We start from the raw sequence: 22,654 nt of genomic DNA, 5'->3' as shown, positions 1-22,654 counted from the left end.
CTCCAAATATCTTATTAAATATTGTACCATGCTGTATCTATATTTCAAAAGTATTTTAATGGAGATTTGATCTCCAAGTAGAGGCGAGATACTTTGTTCTCTTTCTCTGGTCCCCCTTTGGGGAACTGTAATGATACAGAGTTGCTCATTCCTAATACATGGATATATTATCACTCTACTGTCACTGATTAAGAAGAAAAATATTACTTCTACTAAAAGTGCCAAAGTGCTTCAAGCAAAGTAACTCTAATGCAGTAAAATTAAGTTTTGGCAATTAGAAACTGCAGGAGGAAGTTCCTATCCTTGAGCAAGGAGCACTGACTCTTCACTGCTTTTATCCAACATTATTATTTCCCCCTGCATTCTGAAGTTAAAAAAGTCTTTGTAACGATGTTTTTTAAAATACGTCACAAAGTCGCCCAGGTAGCATGAATCTGTTTTAATTTCATTTGTACCAGTTACTCCTTTCTCCTCCATCTGAGTCCAGGAGGATCACTGCAACCACACCGAGCACTATTCAGGACTGACAGGGTGGAATGACAGAATGGCACACTTGTGAAGTCTTTCTTTGCAGTGGGACAATGCAAGCACCAGTCATTATAGTCTATTCTGTCACAGAGCCATCGACACCACGGACTCAAATAACCCAGACACCACTGGCATCTCCTTGCCCAGGCTCATCTGCTGAGTACAAAGAACACAGGTTTGGAAGGAACCTCTGGGAGGTTTCCTAATCTCCTTTTCTCTTTCCCTTCCAGCTCCAAACAAGCTCAGAACTGGCTCCAAACTTCAACGTGAAGCTACCCTAGTGTAAAGACTCCCAGAGAGATTTATAGACTCCTTTGGTAATTGTGTCAACGTTGAGGAAAGTCTTTACGTTGCACCTAAATTCCTCACGTTGCCTTTCCATGCAAGAGTCCAAGTAGCAAGTATTCTAATCTAGTAAGTGTTTAAGAATCGTTTAGGACCCCAAAGCTCACATGCCTTCGATCTACCCATAAATGTTGGGTGCTTATCTGCAGCCTGGGGGCTGAATTTTTTAGCCTCCTAAAACTAACATCTCAGTCGCTCAGGGAGGAGAAATGATAACTGCAGCGAGAACGAGCCTTCCTGGACAATCTCTGAAAATGTAAAGCCTTCCTGAGCTGCCCATTTGTTTTAGGGGCTCATGTTTGTAGGTGGCTGGTTTTCTTGGAGGGAAGCAGCAACGACAAAACCCCTCAAACCGCGGCGGTGGCAGCATCCTTATAAAAACAACATCTTGTTTGCCTTTGGCAAGTTTTAGCCTGGAGTAAAATTACACCCAAGTTGCAACCACCGAAATTGGGATGTCAATGGAAATGCTGATCCGACCTTCACGAAAGCAGCAAATTGCAGTCTTTGCTGCTCTAATACAGTTCGCCAAGGCGTAGAGTGGTTAGGTCCAAGCCCACTTTCCCCTCCGATTAATATGTATAAAAAATACGAGGAGAGAGGGCACACTCAACAGCAACCCTTCCAGAGTCTGTTTTTCCAGCTACTCCTCAAAAGTGATTCAAAGCGCACCTGGAAATTACATGGATTGGTGTGGCTTTTTAATACTGAAGACAAATGACCTTTGGAAAATATCTACTCATGAAAGTCAAACCATTTGGAAAGACATCCGGCAATTTACCGCTTCAAACTCCTTGCAACCCCGAAGATGAGGAAAGGGAAAATGCGCCCAACCCGAGAGAGAAAAGCAATAACCAAACCATGTTTTTTGAGGGGGAAAAAAAACCAAAAAAAAAGCAAACCAAAAAAAGGCCCACACAGTGGAGACCGCCAGCCTGGCTGCAACAAATGCCCCGGCAACCCTTATCGCAGCCTTTCCGGATCTCCGACCCGGCTTCCTTTTTTTCTCCCGCAACCGCATCTTGGCAAGCTGGGGCCGTGGACGGGGTAGCTGTACCCCACGCCGCCCGCAGTCACGCCGCTACTCACCCGAGCCCCTCGGCACTAGCGACGGCAGCGGTCGCGGGCTGGCTGCGAACCGGGATCCGCGAGGGCTGGAGGGCTCTGGCCCCCGAGGACGCGGACATGTGGCAGGAACCTCCGCTCCCCTAGCCGTTGCCTCTGAGCATCTTTCTGGGCACCCCCAGCGAATGCGAGCCGCGAGGCGAGGGCGAGCGCGCCGAGGAACGGGGCGGAGAGGCGCCGAGCCTGGCCGCGCCGCGCCGAGCGCCGGGCTCTCCCGGCGAGGTCCCCGGGCCCGCGTGCGCGCCCCCCGCGGCGCCCCCCACCCCGCCGCGCGCCCTCGCACGCGCCCGGCCCCACGCGGCGCGCGCCAGCCCGGGAGGCGGCGGCGTCCGCGGCGGCGGCGCGTCCTCCCCCGAGCGCGGTCTTCAGGGCGGCCGGCTGCGCTCTCTATTGTTCTGCGGTTGCCTCCCGGGGGTGGGTGGCCGGGGCGGGTGGGAGGCGTTGGCTTAGTTCCCGGGAGGGCTTACCAGTCAGTCGGACCCGAAGTGCGAGAGCGACGCGGGCTCGGGCACGGCGCGCGGGGGCTGCAAGGCGCCTAGCGCCGCGGGCTGCCGGCGCGCGGGGGCTTCCTCCTCCCGCACTAGGTCCCGCTCGGCGCCCGGCGCATCCTGTGTTACTATGGATATCTCGCTCTTCGCCGCCCCCTCCTCGCCCTCCGAGAGGCCGCCGCCGAGGCAGCAGCCAAGCAGCTCCGCAGGCGCCCAGGTGACCAGCTCGGCGGCGGCAGCGGCAGTGGCGGCCGCCGCCACTGCCGCCGTGGCCGCCGCTGGGCACAGGAGGAGGAAGATGGGGAGAATCTGCTCTGTCCCCGAGGCCACCTCGAGTTTCCTCCCACTAACCAAGCTGCTTCGAGTTCACGACGCAGGAGAAGCCACAGCATTCCTCAACTTGGGTGACTGGTGGTGGCACCACCCGGAGCCACTAGCGTTCCAGCTGTTCTCTGAGGGCAGTGATCGGCCCCCAGCAGACTTGGAGGGTTGCGGTTAAGATTCTGAGTAAGATTTTGATACGATTCAAACACCTCTCCCCCCACCCCCAGTTCCCACAGAAGTTATCACTGTACAGCTACCAACAGTTGTAGAAACTAACTTGGGCAAAGGTTTCTCTTCAAAATTATGCCAATTAAATGAAGTATAATACATCTGACCTTAAATGACAAGGCCTTTCTCCTTTTTTTTTTTTGCGGTACGCGGGCCTCTCACTGTTGTGGCCTCTTCCCGTTGCGGAGCACAGGCTCCAGACGCGCAGGCTCAGCGGCCATGGCTCACGGGCCCAGCCGCTCCACAGCATGTGGGATCTTCCCAGACCGGGGCCCGAACCCGTGTGCATCAGCAGGCGGACTCTCAACCACTGCGCCACCAGGGAAACCCCTCCCGTATATATGTTTTTAATGCCAATAGTGTTTCCTTGCCATAAATAAATAAAAATAGTATGTGGCTTACAGACTGCTTAATACCATAACATTCAAATAAACGTATCTGGCAACCCACACACTTCAGTTCCTCGTAGTTTCAGCGTTCCATCCAAAAGCGTGAGTTGCCCACTTAGTCTGGGATACGAACCACAGATTCCCACAGAGGATAACCAACGTTTGAACACAAGGTAACAGCACCCAAACAGTTTGTGAAAAATAGGTTGGAATGAAGAAACTTTACATAAAAGTACTTAAGGAAATGTATGACATGATGAACTCCAAACGGTTCTTATAATCAACCTGTTGTTCTGGGCACATTTTCTTTCTAAACTTTTTGAATACGCATTTATTGTCTCAAAACCAAAGAACAACGATTTTGATCAACTGCAAAACATCAGACACTGAAATAGAAATGTTAATCGATTTTTAAAATAATAGGTAACGTTTACTGAGCACTTATTTGCCAGACATCTGTGAATTATCTCATTTAATTCTCACAGCCCTATGAGGCAGGTTTTATTATTATTCTCGCTTTACAGATAAAAAAAAAAAAGGTTTAGAGAGATGTGCAACTATAAGTTATGGGACAACATCCACTTTCTTAAGCAAGAAACACTGAATGTCCACCGTTTTGTCTACTGTCATGTCATTGTCTGCTTTGGTGACGTTCAGGGCAACAGTATCTGAAGCCACCCTGCTAGCAAAGGATGGGGCTAGGATATAAACTCATGCCTGTCAACCTCCAGAGTGTGAGCCCTTAGCCATATGGAAACTATTTCTCATTTCCATAAGGGGTTCATAGAGCTTTTTGATTTTCTGTCTTACACCTATAGAAAGCAAAACAGGTTGGACATGAGCTGCCTTCTTGACTGGTGTACTCCTTACTGAACATGACCTGCCTTCTTGCCTGGGGCATGTTCGGATGTCTGTTTTCTGAGATTAGCAGACTTTTGATGGGTTGGGAAGTCAGGCCATTCAGTTCTATTTCTCACTCTGCAACTGAAACACATGTGACTTGAGGTGGAATAGGTGTTTTCTTAGTTTCCCAATCTTGGAAATAACCAAAGAATGACATTTCCCAATAACCAAAGAATGCTTTCCCAAAGAAAGCATCATCCTCTTCTCGATATTGTTCGCTAGTAACAATACTGGGCTGTCAGAGATGTCATTTATTAGTGATGAACTGCAGGCTCTTTAGAAAGGAGTTATGCTAGCATTTTTGTATTGTGTCGAATCCTCTGTACTATAGAATAATTTGGGGCTGTAGGCCATTTTGTGTCTGAAACACCTTTAGAGAATGATGCAAATCTAATTCCCTGTCAGCATTTGTGCTTGACTAATGAAAACTCTTCTTGAGGGAACTGGGAGGGAAGGCTGCTGTCCAGAGCGGCTGTCGCTGATGCTCCATGCAGCATCATCAGCTCACATGTGAAATACTGTAGTCCTGGAAATTAACTTCAGCGTGGCAATAATGAAATTTGGTGATGACCCCCAGGTATGCATATTAAAATATAAAGTTCTTTTCAGTATAATCTCCTACTGGTTGGAGTAAAAACATGGCATAATTCACAGAAGAATGACTTTTTACTCTCTGGCCTACTTATAGCTGAAATTTTAGACATTTTTATGTTCTAGGATAGCATAAAGGATGTAAGAGATCACCTTCTAAAACTCTCTCATATTGTACAAAAGGAAATTGATACTTAGAATGGTTAGTTCACTTGCCCAACGACCTAACCTAACTAGAAGCAGAGCAAAACCATGAATTTTTGCCATTTGTTCAGACACTTAACCATGATACTATGGTTCCCCAGGATATTCAATATCAGAATTATTTTTTCCTTCAGTTATTTTTTGCTAAAAATCAGTCAAGTTCCAATTTATGTTATTTAAAATACAAATGATATATAATCTTGTGTTCTTTTACTTGGAGGATATCTACTGATCTTTAGTACTCTGGTTATATTAAGTAATACATTGTTTCTTGAAAAATGAGACAATTTAGAAAAGACTCTTATAGTGCCAATGCCCAAACTCCCTATAGCTCCAGCAAAATGTAAAGCATTCATTCCATTACAGGTCATCAGGATTGCAACCCTTCTGACATAAACTTCTTATTTAAGAGTAGCAATTTTATATCAGAAAGGACTAACATCTGGGATTCTCCAATTTGCATTTAAAAAATTATTCAGAAGAAGACCATGTTGAATAGTCTAGTCTCAGAAAGTCTAAAGATGGTGGTAGCATTTCAAACAGATACATAAAACACTGATTTGAGTCCTCTGTACAGATTTAGAGGAACAGAATTACAATGATTTATTCATTGGTTTGGAGGTAGTACTATGCAAATAGTTAAGCTCCCGGCTTTGGAAACAGGACAGTGGGTTCAAGTAATGGCTATTCCACTTGGTAGTTTTGTGATCTTGAGTAAGTTACTTAACTTTTTCCAGCTTCACTTCTCCACTTTGCAAAATGAATATGATAATAAAGGAAATGACTTCACAGAGTTGTGGTCAGGAGGAAATGAGATTACCCGTGTAGGGTGGTCTTTCTGACGTGCCAATTTGGCTAGGTTATAGTCCCCAGTTACTTAATCAAACACTAATCTCGGTGTTGCTGTAAAGGTATTGTGTCGATGTGAGTAAAGTCCGTAATCAGTTGACTTTATCTAAGGGAGGTTATCCTGGATAATCAGGTTCAATCAGTTGAAAGGCCTTAAGAGCAGAACTGAGGTTTCCCCAAAGAAAAGGAAACTCCATCTGTGAACGGCAGTTTCAGCCCCTGCCAAAGAGTTTAAGCCTGCCCTTCCTGAGAGCCTGCCCTACAGATTTCAGACTTGCCTAGCCAGTCCTCACAATCACATGGGTCAAGTCCTTGCAATAAATCTCTTAGTATACACCTCCCACTGGTTCTGCTTCTCTGATTGAACCCTCACTTATACATGTTGTAAAGAATTAACTATAGTATCTGGCACATAAAAAGCACTCCAAAAATGTTAGCTAAAATGTTTTTGTTTAAAAACCTTTATTCAACACCTCTCACATTCACAGCATTGGGATATGCACTCTGATAAAAATGTCTTAGAATTCTGAGATAGAATAGGGATAGATACCTATTACCTTCAATGTTAGTAATCCCAACCAGGAAGGGATTTAATGTTTGAGTAAAATTTCCAGAAAAACAAGGGAAAAGGCCAACAGGGTTGATCATTCCATCCGGAGCTATGTGGAGGAATCATGCAAATCTAGTATGAGGATGGTTTCTTGGGTTAGGAAGACAATGAACAAAAAGGCAGGCATTCCTTTTCTGATTGACCTATATAGATTTAGCACCTGAAACTATGAAGAAAACTGATCTTCAATCATGGGATTCCATGATGTAATAGATTCATCTCTGACTGTTGGTCTTAAGCCAACTAGAATTATATACTTAACAGAACTGCTCTGAGATTCCTGGAGATTCTTATATTTAAGAATATTAAAGCAAAAGATCTTTCTTGTCTCAATGTTAGCTTATCTTAGTATTCTACATTATTATATTTTACAGGTTTTAGTTTGTTTTGAGCATTTTTTAATTTTATTTTTTATTGAAGTATAGTGATGTACAATATTATGTAAGTTACAGGTGTACAGTATAGTGAGTCACAATTTTTAAAGGTTATAAAGGTTATTTGTAGCTATTATATTGGCTATATTCCCCAGATTGTACAATATATCCTTGTAGCTTATTTTATACCTGATTGTTTGTACCTCTTAATTCCTTACCCTTATATTGTTTTGAACATTTTTAAGCAAAGGGAAAAATACCATGAAAAAAGCAGGCATGGTACAAGCCTACTTAAATAGAAGCTGCCTCTATCCTTCAGAGTTATGATTCCAAGCATACAAAACTTAAAGCTGGAAACACCTCAGCTCAGTAAACCAAGTCCAGGAAGGCTGTCTCAGATGTAAATAGGATTAAAAGGTGATGAAGAGGAGAGAGAGACTGAGAACCTTTTGACTTTTTATTAAAGCTCTGGTAACTTAGAATCAATCTTACCAATGAACATGTTTTAAACTGTGTATTTGTGTGTGTATTTGCTAGAGAGAGCTGTCCTGTGATCCTTTATACCATACTAGTGATTTTTTAAAATGGTAGTGAGATAAAAATACTTCTCATTATGCCAAGATTCACTGAATGCCTATGATCTCAAACATTGAGCTGGGTGCTCAGGGATAGGAAGATAAAGTAGAGATGGACTCTAATTTTGTGGAACTCTTTCTCTGGGTAACTCCTTTTGGAAATCCTTATGGATTTCAACTAACATGTAACTTACCCCAGGAAAATTTGAATACATCCCTTGTCCTGCACTGGCCTAGACAAAATTCTTTTTTTCTCATAGTAACTTTGCTTCTTCTAATATAGCATTTATTTATTTTTGGTAATTATTTGTTTAGTTATGGATATCCTCATAAGACTGCAAGTGATCAAGGACCTTGCTTATGAGATAATTTATGTTCAGCTCTTGACCCCAGATAGGCATTAGGCGAGTATTTACTGAACACCTGAAAGAAAGTTTGAGACATTGAATTTTAGTTGCTTTCCAAATAGACACATGCAGAAAGCAGACAGAATATAAATCTGGAGCTGAGGAGAGAGGTGAAGGCAAGAAATATGATTTGCTATCAGCTAATTCCTGGTAGTTGGAGGGCCTGGGAGTGGAACTGCCATCAACTAGAACCACGTGTATAATTACGGAAGAGAAGGTTTGAGGTCAGAACTCTGGACGGCGCCCACATTTTCCATTTTACACCGTGATGATACATGGCCCGCTGGCTAGGATAGAAAAGTTTCAGGAAACCTTACTCCCAAATAAATCTTTTTAACTGCGTGAACAAGTTTCTAACAGAAAGATATTTCAGAACTAAGCTATTGTAGAGATAGGAGCACTATGAATATGGATTTATAATCATGATATTGTGGAATTTTACCTTCTCATATGTGGAAAGTGGGACTTTAAATTTTGTAAAAAAAAAAAATTGGTATGTATAGATAGAGGGCATGGCACGTGAGTCAGAGAGAAAGAGTCTGTGTAACGGCAAAGCGACAAAATCAAGGCGTTCCACAAGAGGTAAGCGTTAGGGAAGGCTCCGAGTGGTGTTTGGACATGTGTAGCTGTTGGCAGTGTGTGTCCACTGCAGAAGCAATGGCTCTCCCTTATACTCAGCACTTGCTTGTCATTAATGAGACACGTAAGGCACAGGCCAACTTCCAATACTCATAGATTTTATTATTTTTATCGCATGATCATACTTTTGCTGTGGAAAAATTCCTTTATTTGGATAGTAAATTTAAAACAACTTATAGACTACCTATTAACCATGGGCATATTTACACATCTAACTACCAAGCTAACAACCCAGAGCAGAGGAGACTTTTACACTTTTTCCTGAAGGCAAGCAGGCTTGGAATCCAGGGGGAATGAATGTAAACACTGAAGCCCATCTGCCAGGAATGTTCTGCCCCAGTCTTCTGAATTAGACCTAGGGACTTCTTTTGGATGCTAACTACATTCAAGGCCTGAGCCACGTACAGCTCCACTGAGCCATAGCTAAGACATTCGCTTGCAGACTTTGCTTACAAGCAGCCCCTGAGAATCAGTCTCAGCCGCACAGCACAGGTGTTAAGTACCTCATCCTTCTAACAACACCTTTAGCCAACCAAACAGCTGTGTACAACACTGGCAGCAACTTTCAAAGTTAGCTATGAGAAGACAATGCTCCAGTAATCTGATCTGGGTGTCTCTTTCACTAAATGGCTGTACATTCCAGCTTTCCCAGGACAGCTCCCTTTAAATGAGTCAGACCATGAGATCTGATTTTTTGTTCAGAAAAATATGGTTTACAGCATAGTGGAGACTTGTAATTGGAGACCTCAAGGAGGTAGTATAATGTACAGAAGAAGGCTGTGGGCTCCTACCTGAGTTCAAGTCTGGCTCTATAATTTACTAGTTGTAGGCTCTAAGCAAGTTGCTAACCTTGGTGCACCTCAGTTCCTGCATCTGTAAAATAGGGATAATTGTTCTTTAAGGATGTTGTTTAAGGATTAAATGTGTGCACCCATGTAAAAAAATCTACCATAATACCTGGAGCACAATAATTACTTAACCAAAGAATTAAGTTCACTCTAGTATTAATTCATAAGCTTTCAGAATCAAGAGGCTACTCCAACTTATCAATTGGACTAAATAACAAAGCTCATTCCCATAGCACCTTATGGTGTGCTTATCAGCTGTGTAGGTGAAGAAGCGCCCACGCACCTGAGAGTGGACAGTAACTTTTTGTACAGTAGACTCATAATAAAGTTTCTTCCCTCCACAGGATTTTGTGGAGGACAAGACAGCCTATCATTTGGTGATTAGACATGTCATTATGCTAATTCTGTAGTAATGTACCTTAGGAGTACTGAAATATACTAGAGGGACAAAGGGAGAAAGAATTACATAATACATATTAAAATCATTATTTAATACTAGTTTATTTAAAGATTAATTATATCGTTATATGGATTATATTAATATTAATATAACAATTATATTAATTATATTAAAATAATAATTTTGGGTTGGAATAACTGAATCTTAGGATAGGAAGGTATGGTTGATATTCACTGTTTTTTCCTGCTTAATACCCAGTCCCTCTACTTTTGTTACCAATAGTCTGATTTTTCACTGGGGACCCACCTTTCCAGTCCTGAGCCATGAAATTCTAGAAGCCCTAAAAGATCTGACCATGGAGAGGACCTGTGATCCACTGGCCTAACAACGGGTTCCATCACTCAGCCACAGTAGTTCGTTCAGGGAGGGTCAGGACCAGAACTGTACAGGAAACACTGGGGAAGAGGGGAACTCTTTTCACTGACATTTCTGAGCTGATGACACAGGCATTGCTAGGGTGCTGAACTTAATGTCTGGAGCTGCCAGTGTCCATCCTGTGTGGAAGGTCTGCCCAAGAGTGCAGCCAGTGCAGAGGGAGCAGAGTGGAAGTATGGAGTGAGAGACTGAAGGATTCCAGTGAAAGCATTCGAGGCTCTGGATCCAGTCTTGCCTGAAACCTCTGGACTTTATCTCTTTCGTGAGCCAATAAATTCCTTATGTTGAGTTGGGTTTCTGGCACTTGTAATTGAAAGTGTCCTGACTTCCTCGGACGGAACTTAAACACAGTTTATCTCAACTTCCCATCTGATGTTTGACTCTCCTCTACAACTTCTAGTGAAAGAGTTACTCAAACAAGACTTGGACTCTTCCAGTGACAGGTAGCTCATTATCAACTGAAGAAGCCTATTCCATTGTTGGGGCTTTTACTCCTACAAAAGTCTTCTTAAACTAAGGGAGAACTTCTTTTCTGAAACTTTTGTATAGTTACCATTTATTTTGTACCTACTGGGGGGCAGGGGCCTTGTGCTATGTTATGCTAACAAATGTAAAATTTATTATCTCATTTAATTCTCAAAACAATCTGATATAAAATGATTTTGGAAGCCACTTCAGAAATCCAGGTGAGAAATGATACGGGGCTGAGGTAAGGGCTGGGGGAGGGGGTGGGATAAAGTAGATAGGGATGGATCTGGAGACACAAAGATGTAGCATCTCAATGACCTGGTGGCTGAATGGAGGGTGAGGGCAAGAGAGAAAGTGGAGTCCAAGATGACCTCTGGATATTAGACATATGGCGAAAAAACAGGGAAGGAACAAGTTTGTGTGGGGAAAGATGAAGGTTCTGCTAGTTACCCAAAGAGGTACTATAAACCAGTGGGGTCAATACTTCCAAGGGCATGGGACAGCTCTATAAATTTTTAAAAATTTTAACAGAATCTGAATCAGTGTTAATTAAGAAATCATCCAGAACAATTTTTGCATAGACTTGTGTCACATGGGTGCAGGTCAGAATAACATGTTTATGTTCAACGCTCAAGATCAGGTTCTCCCTTCTCTCTTCCTGCCAGCACCTTGGGAGGCAGAGGAGAGGAGCCAGAGAACTCAGCAGAGGATGCAGCAGAGTTTGCCTGAGCCACAGGGGAGCGGAGCCTGACTTTGAGGTTCTGGAGTTAAAGAGAAGTGCATACCTGTGGAAGATGTTTCTGGGAATGGGAAAGGGACAGGAAGGGAAGAAACATATTTCTTATGTACCTACTATGTACTAGGACTTTATATGCATTACCTCAACAGCCCTGGAGGTTGTTACTATTATTCTATTACCGTCTTTTTTCTGAAGGTGAAGAAATTATGGAGGCTCCGAGAGGTTAAGTAAATTTTCCAAGATCTAACAGAACTGGAATTAAATACGGGGTGTATGGCTCTGAGACCCATGATTTCTTCTTTATGCCATGCTGTCTCCTTAAAAAATGATCAGTTATAAGATATTTTCTAGCTGAAAAAATATATTCACACACTATCTCAATTAATCCTCTAAACAGCAACCCAGAGGTTAGTACGGCTAATACTGTTCCTGTTTCATAGATAATGAAACTGAGTCCCTGAGAGGTTCATCGATTTGCTCAAGGGCACACAGCTAGTAAGCAGCAGAACCATGGCTGGAATTCAAAATTCCTAACTCCAAGCCTCATGTATTTTCCCATGACCCTGCAGCTACTGCATTAGGCAAGGTGCTATGAAGGGGGCTATGTCAGAACAGTGACTGACACCAGCTTTGCTCTCAAACATCCCCTCACTTGCAGAGCAGTGCCCAGCCTAACACTTGGTGGTGGCGCTGCTGTCACCCTCACTGGCTCTGGAGAAAAGAACCCAGCATAAAAGGAACGTAAGCTCCCAGGAGTTTCTGACCAGGTGTGGGTGGGGGTGAGGAGGGGCAGAAAGCCCCTCGTGGAACTTGCGCTCACCCCGTCTAATGAACACTTAAGTGGGGTCTGTAGTGCCGGACTGCGAAAATCCATTTAAGCTGCTGGGTCTGTATACCTTCTGCACTGAGGGGAGGATGAGCCCTCGTACCCCTAGGGCAGAAATGACTCTCTGGGTGGAAATAAAGTGGGAAGCCACGTTAACTCTTTCAGGCCATTAGGCTATCATTTAGTAAATTACAACTTTGCACTAAATGGGTCCCTAGTGGATACGGAGGGTGAGAATGTTCTAATTTGCATTTTCCCCCCTTTCTCTCAGCTGCTTTTTCTAATTATGATGTAGACCAAGAAGTTGCTTAATAACTGGTTTATTCCAAATCACTGGATGCTCCTGTAAATATAAATAATGCTCTTACAGATCTGCTCTATTGAAATGTGTGAAATCAAATCTATGCCTAACATGGGTGTAGAGGGGTGCTGAAGCCCAGCCTGGCCTACAGGACTGAGGAGTGACTCAAGGCACTGGGACATCCCAGCTTTTCAAGTTCTGAGTTAATAGAAGGTATGGGACAGAGAGCCCCTTGTTCCTAGAGGCTGGGGAGGTGGGTAGAGGGGAGCAGATGCTGTGGGAAGCTCTAGGATGGGAGTTCCTTTTTCTGCTTAGAAGGGAGAATCCACAGTTCTGATCTGAGGAGGAATCCAGATCTCCTCCTTGGCATATCAATTACAAGGGAGATCTGTGGGGAGGGCAAGGATGCTCCCTGAAAACTCTGGTTTTCAGAATGCGTGACCACGGTCACTTGAAATATCTGGGAACATATTTCTTCCCTGGGGGAAAAACAAATATCTCAGCTGTCTCCTTTGTTCCTTTGTTCTTACAAATCTGGGGCTACTAAGTAAAAGCCAACAGAGTTGCTAGGGCCTAATATTATTTCCTACTGGTGATTACAGCAATAATGCTTTACAGTTATACAGCATTAAAAGTTTTTGAAGCACTTGCATATCCACTGTGATCAGGGCTGGCTTCACGGGCATGTGATTAGTGCTGTCCCATAGGGCCTAGTTCTCAGAAGAGCCCAGAGATTGGTTTAATGCTCTGCAGTCTTGCAATTCTAAATAATTTTAACTTCAAATTGGTGTTTGTAAATGAAGCCTGATGGGACTATGGAGCATCTGCTGGGGCTTAGAACCTCAGCGCACATGTGATACTGCCTTCCTAGGATGAGTTTTTAGCTGTCTGTTCCCTACCTCCTGCTGCCCAGGGCCCTGCCCCAGTACCCCTGGCCCCTCCCTGGATCACCCTGCAAATGCTGCTTCCCTTTGCCTGGGGTAGCAATCAGGTGGCATTGAGAAGGGTGGGGCAGGGGCTGGCTTTCACTCTGCCCTTACTCTCCTTCCTCCCCTGGTGCTGGTGGGTGGTCTTGGTGTGGAGGGTCATCCACCCTGTGGCTTCTTGGGGTAAGCAAGCCAATGGCCATCCCTGCCCCAAGCAGCAACTCATAGTGTGTTTGGTGGGCAACATGGTGAATGACTCAGCAGGGGCCTCTCACTTTCTCCAACCCAAAGACCAAGCACATCCTGGCCTCGAGATAGGTATGCCTTGGCGGGGCAGGGGAGGGAGTCTCTCATCTGCCATAGGTTGGGGTTATGGGTCTGTGGGAAGGGGAAATTGACTTCCCCACCGCTGGCCAGGCCCCACATTTTGGATCGTGCAAACTATGTAGCTGGCCCTGTCACTGACATTCATTATGCTAGTGATGGAAGCTAGATAGGACAAGGATGTTGATACTATTACGGCTTCTGCTGTTACTACTGCTGCTTGTGGCTGCACCATTACCATCTCTGTGACTTGCACTGGGGCAAGCACTGAATTATATATCATCCTATTTCATCTTCACAACAATGTACAAGGTAGGGCTTATACACTGGGGTAGTTCCCTAACCTCTCTGAGTTTTAGTTTCCTCATCTATAAAACAGGTACAAAAATACCACCTTACAAGGATACTGTGAGAATTAAATAAGATGGTGTGTGTACAGAGAGATGGAGAAAACTTCATTCACCTATGTTACTTTATCACTGTTATTTGTTTGGAAGAAATATTTTGATGAGCTGTCTGGGCAAAAGGGTGAGACCCCCGTGGGCATACTCAAGTAACTCAAGAGGGTTGCTTAAATTCTGGGCTTATGACAAGGAGAGGAGTCTGCTTGGTCATTGGAGGATGGTGATAAAGAAAGAGGACTCACTGAGGGCAAAGTCTTTGTGCAGGAAGAGGACGCTACTGACAATATGGCCCTTAGAGAACAGAAGTGTTGAATGGGGCTTTAAACAAATTTGTTTGTGTTGGGTGTATGCTGTAAACCCCTCCACTTTCCCATCTTCATGAAATCTTCGGTAAAGACTAACTAATGCTTTTGTGTGTGATTAGATTAATGGGGGCCTCAAGAGGTATTGAGATTCGCATCCTTGTTGGTACAAATGGACAGAAAACAGACATGCAGAGATGACGGGAAGATGGTGGAAGAGTAAGACGCGGAGATCACCTTCCTCCCCACAGATACACCAGAAATACATCTACACATGGAACAACTCCTACAGAACACCTACTGAACGCCGGCAGAAGACCTCAGACCTCTCAAAAGGCAAGAAAGTCCCCACGTACCTGGGTAGGGCAAAAGAAAAAAGAATAAACAGAGACAAAAGGATAGGGACGGGACCTTACACCAGTGGGAGGGAGCTGTGAAGGAGGAAAGATTTCCACACACTAGGAAGCCCCTTCGCCGGCGGAGACTGAGGGTGGCGGAGGGGGAAGCTTCGGCGCCGCGGAGGAGAGCGCAGCAACACGCGTGCGTAGGGCAAAGAGGGGAGATTCCAGCACAGAGGGTCAGTGCCGACCGGCACTCACCAGCCCGAAAGGCTTGTCCGCTCACCCGCCGGGGCGGGCGGGACTGGGAGCTGAGGCTCGGGCTTCTGTCGGATCCCAGGGAGAGGACTGGGGTTGGCGGCGTGAACACAGCCTGCAGGGGGCTAGTGCACCACGGCTAGCCGGGAGGGAGTCCCGGGAAAAGTCTGGAGCTGCCGAAGAGGCAAGAGACTTTTTCTTCCCTCTTCGTTTCCTGGTGCGCGAGGAGAGGGAATTAAGAGCGCTGCTTAAAGGAGCTCCAGAGACGGGTGCGAGCCGCGGCTAAAAGCGTGGACCTCAGACGCTAAGCTGCTGCTGCCGCCACCAAGAAGCCTGTGTGCGAGCACAGGTCACTATCCACACATCCCTTCCGGGGAGGCTGTGCAGCCCGCCACTGCCAGGGTCCGGGGATCCAGGGACAACCTCCCCGGGAGAACGCACGGCGCGCCTCAGGCTGGTGCAACGTCATGTTGGCCTCTGCCGCCACAGGCTCGCCCCGCACTCTGTACCTCTCCGTCCCCCGAGCCTGAGTGAGCCAGAGCCCCCAAAGCAGCTGCTCCCTTAACCCCGTCCTGCCTGAGCGAAGAACAGACGCCCTCCGGCGACCTACACGCAGAGGCGGGGCCGAATCCAAAGCTGAGCCCCGAGAGCTCTGCGAACAAAGAAGAGAAAGGGAAATCTCTCCCAGCAGCCTCAGGAGAAGTGGATTAAAGCTCCACAATCAACTTGATGTACCCTGCATCTGTGGAATACATGAATAGACAACGAATCATCCCAAATTGAGGAGGTGGACTTTGAGAGCAAGATTTATGATTTTTTTCCCCCTTTCCTCTTTTTGTGAGTGTGTATGTGTATGCTTCTGTCTGAGATTTTGTCTGTATAGCTTTGCTTCCACCATTTGTTCTAGGGTTCTATCCGTCCGTTTTTTTGTTTGTTTTGCTTTTTTCTTAAAAATTTTTTTTTCTTAATAATTATTTTTTATTTTAATAACTTTATTTTATTTTATCTTACTTTATTTCATTTTATCTTCTTTTTTTTCTTTCTTTCTTCCTTCCTTCCTTCCTTCCTCCTTTTTCTCCCTTTTATTCTGAGCCGTGTGGATGAAAGGCTCTTGGTGCTGCAGCCAGGAGTCAGTGCTGTGCCTCTGAGGTGGGAGAGCCAACTCCAGGACACTGGTCCACAAGAGACCTCCCAGCTCCACATAATATCAAATGGCGAAAATCTCCCAGAGATCTCCATCTCAATGCCAGCACCCAGCTTCACTCAACAACCAGCAAGCTACAGTGCTGGACACCCTATGCCAAACAACTAGCAAGACAGGAACACAACCCAACCCATTAGCAGAGAGGCTGCCTAAAATCATAATAAGTCAACAGACACCCCAAAACACACCAACAGACGTGGAACTGCCCACCAGAAAGACAAGATACAGCCTCATCCACCAGAACATAGGCACTAGTCCCCTCCACCAGGAAGCCTACACAACCCACTGAACCAACCTTAGCCACTGGGGACAGACACCAAAAACAACGGGAACTATGAACCTGCAGCCTGCAAAAAGGAGACCCCAAACACAGTAAGATAAGCAAAATGAGAAGACAGAAAAACACACCGCAGATGAAGGAGCAAGATAAAAACCCACCAGACCTAACAAATGAAGAGGAAAAAGGCAGTCGACCTGAGAAAGAATTCAGAATAATGATAGTAATGATGATCCAAAATCTTGGAAATAGAATAGAGAAAAAGCAAGAAACATTTAACAAGGACCTAGAAGAACTAAAGATGAAACAAGCAACGATGAACAACACAATACATGAAATAAAAAATACTCTAGAAGGGATCAATAGCAGAATAACTGAGGCAGAAGAACGGATAAGTGACCTGGAAGATAAAATAGTGGAAATAACTACTGCAGAGCAGAATAAAGAAAAAAGAATGAAAAGAACTGAGGACGGTCTCAGAAACCTCTGGGACAACATTAAACACACCAACATTCGAATTATAGGGGTTCCAGAAGAAGAAGAGAAAAAGAAAGGGACTGAGAAAATATTTGAAGAGATTATAGTTGAAAACTTCCCTAATATGGGAAAGGAAATAGTTAATCAAGTCCAGGAAGCACAGAGAGTCCCATACAGGATAAATCCAAGGAGAAATACGCCAAGACACATATTAATCAAACTGTCAAAAATTAAATACAAAGAAAACATAATAAAGGAGCAAGGGAAAAACAACAAATAACACACAAGGGAATCCCCATAAGGTTAACAGCTGATCTTTCAGCAGAAACTCTGCAAGCCAGAAAGGACTGGCAGGACATATTTAAAGTGATGAAGGAGAAAAACCTGCAACGAAGATTACTCTACCCAGCAAGGATCTCATTCAGATTTGATGGAGAAATTAAAACCTTTACAGCAAGCAAAAGCTGAGAGAGTTCAGCACCACTAAACCAGCTTTACAACAAATGTTAAAGGAACTTCTCTAGGCAAGAAACAAGAGAAGGAAAAGACCTACAATAAGGAACCCAAAACAATTAAGAAAATGGGAATAGTAACATACATATTGTTAATTACCTTAAATGTAAATGGACTAAATGCTCCCGCCAAAAGACACAGATTGGCGGAATGGATACAAAAACAAGACCCATATATATGCTGTCTACAAGAGATCCACTTCAGACCTAGAGACACATACAGACTGAAAGTAAGGGGCTGGAAAAAGAAATTCCATGCAAATGGAAATCCAAAGAAAGCTGGAGTAGCAATTCTCATAACAGGCAAAATAGACTTTCAAATAAAGACTATTAGATGAGATAAAGAAGTACACTACATAATAATCAAGGGATCGATCCAAGAAGAAGATATAACAATTGTAAATATTTATGCACCCAACATAGGAGCACCTCAATACATAAGGCAAATACTAACAGCCATAAAAGGGGAAATCGACAGTAACACATTCATAGTAGCGTACTTTAACACCCCACTTTCACCCATGGACAGATCATCCAAAATGAAAATAAATAAGGAAACACAAGCTTTAAATGATACATTAAACAAGATGGACTTAATTGATATTTATAGGACATTCCATCCAAAAACAACAGAATACACATTTTTCTCAAGTGCTCATGGAACATTCTCCAGGTTAGATCATATCTTGGGTCACAAATCAAGCCTTGGTCAATTTAAGAAAATTGAAATCGTATCAAGTATCTTTTCTGACCACAACGCTATGAGACTAGATATCAATTACAGGAAAAGATCTGTAAAAAATACAAACACATGGAGGCTAAACAATACACTACTTAATAACGAAGTGATCACTGAAGAAATCAAAGAGGAAATAAAAAAATACCTAGAAACAAATGACAATGGAGACACGATGACCCAAAACCTATGGGATGCAGCAAAAGCAGTTCTAAGAGGGAAGTTTATAGCAATACAATCCTACCTTAAGAAACAGGAATCATCTCGAATGAACAACCTAACCTTGCACCTAAAGCAATTAGAGAAAGAACAACAAAAAACCCCAAAGTTAGCAGAAGAAAAGAAATCATAAATATCAGATCAGAAATAAATGAAAAAGAAATGAAGGAAATGATAGCAAAGATCAATAAAACTAAAAGCTGGTTCTTTGAGAAGATACACAAAATTGATAAACCATTAGCCAGACTCATCAAGAAAAAAAGGGAGAAGACTCAAATCAATAGAATTAGAAATGAAAAAGGAGAAGTAACAACACTGCAGAAATAAAAAAGATCATGAGAGATTACTACAAACCAATAAAATGGACAACTGGAAGAAATGGACAAATTCTTAGAAATGCACAACCTGCCCAGACTGAATCAGGAAGAAATAGAAAATATGAACAGACCAATCACAAGCACTGAAATTGAAACTGTGATTAAAAATCTTCCAACAAACAAAAGCCCAGGACCAGATGGCTTCGCAGGCGAATTCTATCCAACGTTTACAGAAGAGCTAACACCTATCCTTCTCAAACTCTTCCAAAATATAGCAGAGGGAGGAACACTCCAAAATTCATTCTACGAGGCCACCATCACTCTGATACCAAAACCAGACAAGGATGTCACAAAGAAAGAAAACTACAGGCCAATATCACTGATGAACATAGATGCAAAAATCCTCAACAAAATACCAGCAAACAGAATCCAAAAGCACATTAAAAGGATCATACACTATGATCAAGTGGGGTTTATTCCAGGAATACAAGGATTCTTCAATATATGCAAATCAGTCAATGTGATACACCATATTAACAAACTGAAGGAGAAAAACCATATGATCATCTCAATAGATGCAGAGAAAGCTTTCGACAAAATTCAACACCCATTTATAATAAAAACCCTGCAGAAAGTAGGCACAGAGGGAACTTTCCTCAACATAACAAAGGCCATATATGACAAACTCACAGCCAATATCATCCTCAATGGTGAAAAACTGAAACCATTTCCACTAAGATCAGGAACAAGACAAGGTTGCCCACTCTCACCTCTCTTATTCAACATAGTTTTGGAATTTTTAGCCACAGCAATCAGAGAAGAAAAGGAAACAAAAGGAATCCAAATCGGAAAAGAAGAAGTAAAGCTGTCACTGTTTGCAGACGACATGATACTACACATAGAGAATCCTAAAGATGCTACCAGAAAACTACTAGAGCTAATCAATGAATTTGGTAAAGTAGCAGGATACAAAATTAATGCACAGAAATCTCTGGCATTCCTATACACTAATGATGAAAAATCTGAAAGTGAAATCAAGAAAACACTCCCATTTACCACTGCAACAAAAAGAATAAAATATCTAGGAATAAACCTACCTAAGGAGACAAAAGACCTGTATGTAGAAAACTATAAGACACTGATGAAAGAAATTAAAGATGATACAAATAGATGGAGAGGTATACCATGTTCTTGGGTTGGAAGAATTAACATTGTGAAAATGACTCTACTACCCAAAGCAATCTACAGATTCAATGCAATCCCTATCAAACTACCACTGGTATTTTTCACAGAACTAGAACAAAAAATTTCACAATTTGTATGGAAACACAAAAGACTCCGAATAGCCAAAGCAATCTTGAGAAAGAAAAACGGAGCTGGAAGAATCAGTCTTCCTGACTTCAGACTATATTACAAAGCTACAGTAATCAAGCCAGTATGGTACTGGCACAAAAACAGAAAGATAGATCAATGGAACAGGATAGAAAGCCCAGAGATAAACCCACGCACATATGGTCACCTTATCTTTGATAAAGGAGGCAGGAGTGTACAGTGGAGAAAGGACAGCCTCTTCAATAAGTGGTGCTGGGAAAACTGGACAGGTACATGTAAAAGTATGAGATTAGATCACTCCCTAACACGATACACAAAAATAAGCTCAAAATGGATTAAAGACCTAAATGTAAGGCCAGAAACTATCAAACTCTTAGAGGAAAACATAGGCAGAACACTCTATGACATAAATCACAGCAAGATCCTTTTTGACCCACCTCCTAGAGAAACGGAAATAAAAACAAATATAAACAAATGGGACCTAATGAAACGTCAAAGCTTTTGCACAGCAAAGGAAACCATAAACAAGACCAAAAGACAACCCTCAGAATGGGAGAAAATATTTGCAAATGAAGCAACTGACAAACGATTAATCTCCAAAATTTATAAGCAGCTCATGCAGCTCAATAGCAAAAAAACGAACAACCCTATCCAAAAGTGGGCAGAAGACCTAAATAAACATTTCTCCAAAGAAGATATACAGACTGTCAACAAACACATGAAAGAATGCTCAACATCACTAATCATTAGAGAAATGCCAATCGGAACTACAATGAGATATCATCTCACACCAGTCACAATGGCCATCATCAAAAAATCTAGAAACAATAAATGCTGGAGAGGGTGTGGAGGAAAGGGGACACTCTTGCACTGCTCGTGGGAATGTGAATTGGTACAGCCACTATGGAGAACAGTATGGAGGTTCCTTAAAAAACTACAAATAGAACTACCATATGACCCAGCAATCCCACTACTGGGCATATACCCTGAGAAAACCATAATTCAAAAAGAGTCATGTACCAAAATGTTCATTGCAGCTCTATTTACAATAGCCAGGACATGGAAACAACCTAAGTGTCCATCAGCAGATGAATGGATAAAGAAGATGTGGCTCATAAATACAATGGAATATTACTCAACCATAAAAAGAAACAAAATTGAGCTATTTGTAATGAGGTGGATGGACCTAAAGTCTGACGTACAGAGTGAAGTCAGAAAGAGAAAGACAAATACCGTATGCTAACACATATATATGGAATTTAGGAAAAAAATTGTCATGAAGAACCTAGGGGTAAGACAGGAATAAAGACACAGACCTACTAGAGAATGGACTTGGGGATATGGGGAGGGGAAGGGTAAGCTGTGACAAAGCGAGAGAGTGGCATGGACATATATACACTACCAACCGTAAGGTAGATAGCTAGTGGGAAGCAGCCACATAGCACAGGGAGATCAGCTTGGTGCTTTGTGACTGCCTGGAGGGGTGGGATAGGGAGGGTGGGAGGGAGGGAGACGCAGGAGGGAAGAGATATGGCGATATATGTATATGTATAACTGATTCACTTGGTTATAAAGCAGAAACTAACACACCATTGTAAAGCAATTATACTCCAATAAAGATGTAAAAAAAAAAAAGAAAGTAGACATGCAGATGCAGGTGCAAGAAGATGAGTGTAGAGCTGATGCTGAGTTATAACATTATTCTTTGTTTCCTCTGAGTTATCTCACTTTTTGTTCATGCATTTTTGTGGGGTGTAACAGCAGCTATGGATATTCTGTTTTGTTTAAATCTTTCCATAAGCCCCACTACCAGGCTCTGCACACAGTGAACACTCTAATGTTAAGGGCTGATCAGTGTGAGTAGTAACTATTAAGGGAAGGAAGCTAATATGATTTTGTTTAATCATTTCAATGACCTATTGATGTAGAAAATTAGGCTCCCAGTTTACAGATGAGATATCTGAGGGTCAGAGAGGCTAAGAACCTTGCTTGAGGTCACACAGCTGCTAAGTCGTGAAGCAGAGATACAAATCCATGCCCAATACTTGATACCTCCCTGGTCAATGAAACTTCAGCAGAAGAGATAGGGTGTCAGTATCACATAAAGCAATATGTAAAATAAACATATGTATATTTAACCCCCCCCCACTGAAATCAGAAGAATAAAAAAAATTGACTTTAAAAAACTTCCTAGGGAATAAAAAGAAGAAAAGGGGAGGAAGAACAAGAATATACGAAAAAATATAGCATAACTTAGTTATCTCTTAGATAATTGTAGGATTGTTACTGGTACTAGTCACTGTACTGTATTGACACCAAAAAGGAAAAATGTGCCAGGTAGATGCAACCTTCTGTGCAAGAAAATGCTGCCTCAAATGTGTCTGAAAGCATGGCTCTTCCTTCAGCTAAGTCAAGTCCAAAGGAGTACATGA

General features: G+C 42.9%; 1 protein-coding gene across 18 annotated transcripts in view; it reads right to left on the bottom strand.

The window, feature by feature from the left end:
• The window catches only part of ANKS1B (ankyrin repeat and sterile alpha motif domain containing 1B), a 1,217,724-nt gene that overhangs the window by 149,799 nt on the left and 1,045,271 nt on the right, over positions 1–22,654 (bottom strand). For 2 of the 18 annotated variants that reach the window (XM_032645661.1, XM_032645662.1), the window contains exon 1: positions 1,963–2,131. The exons of 15 other annotated variants lie outside the window; for them this stretch is intronic. The gene's annotated coding sequence lies outside the window, so the exon portion shown is untranslated. Of the gene's footprint in view, positions 1–1,962; positions 2,132–22,654 lie in introns of those variants that run through there. One more of the 18 variants, XM_032645660.1, reaches the window with a different exon arrangement.

The sequence above is a fragment of the Phocoena sinus genome, chromosome 10 (assembly GCF_008692025.1).
Source record: "Phocoena sinus isolate mPhoSin1 chromosome 10, mPhoSin1.pri, whole genome shotgun sequence".
NCBI classification, from domain to species: domain Eukaryota; kingdom Metazoa; phylum Chordata; class Mammalia; order Artiodactyla; family Phocoenidae; genus Phocoena; species Phocoena sinus.
The sequence above is the reverse complement of the archived record's forward strand: the minus strand, read 5'-3'. Positions and strand labels throughout refer to the sequence as shown.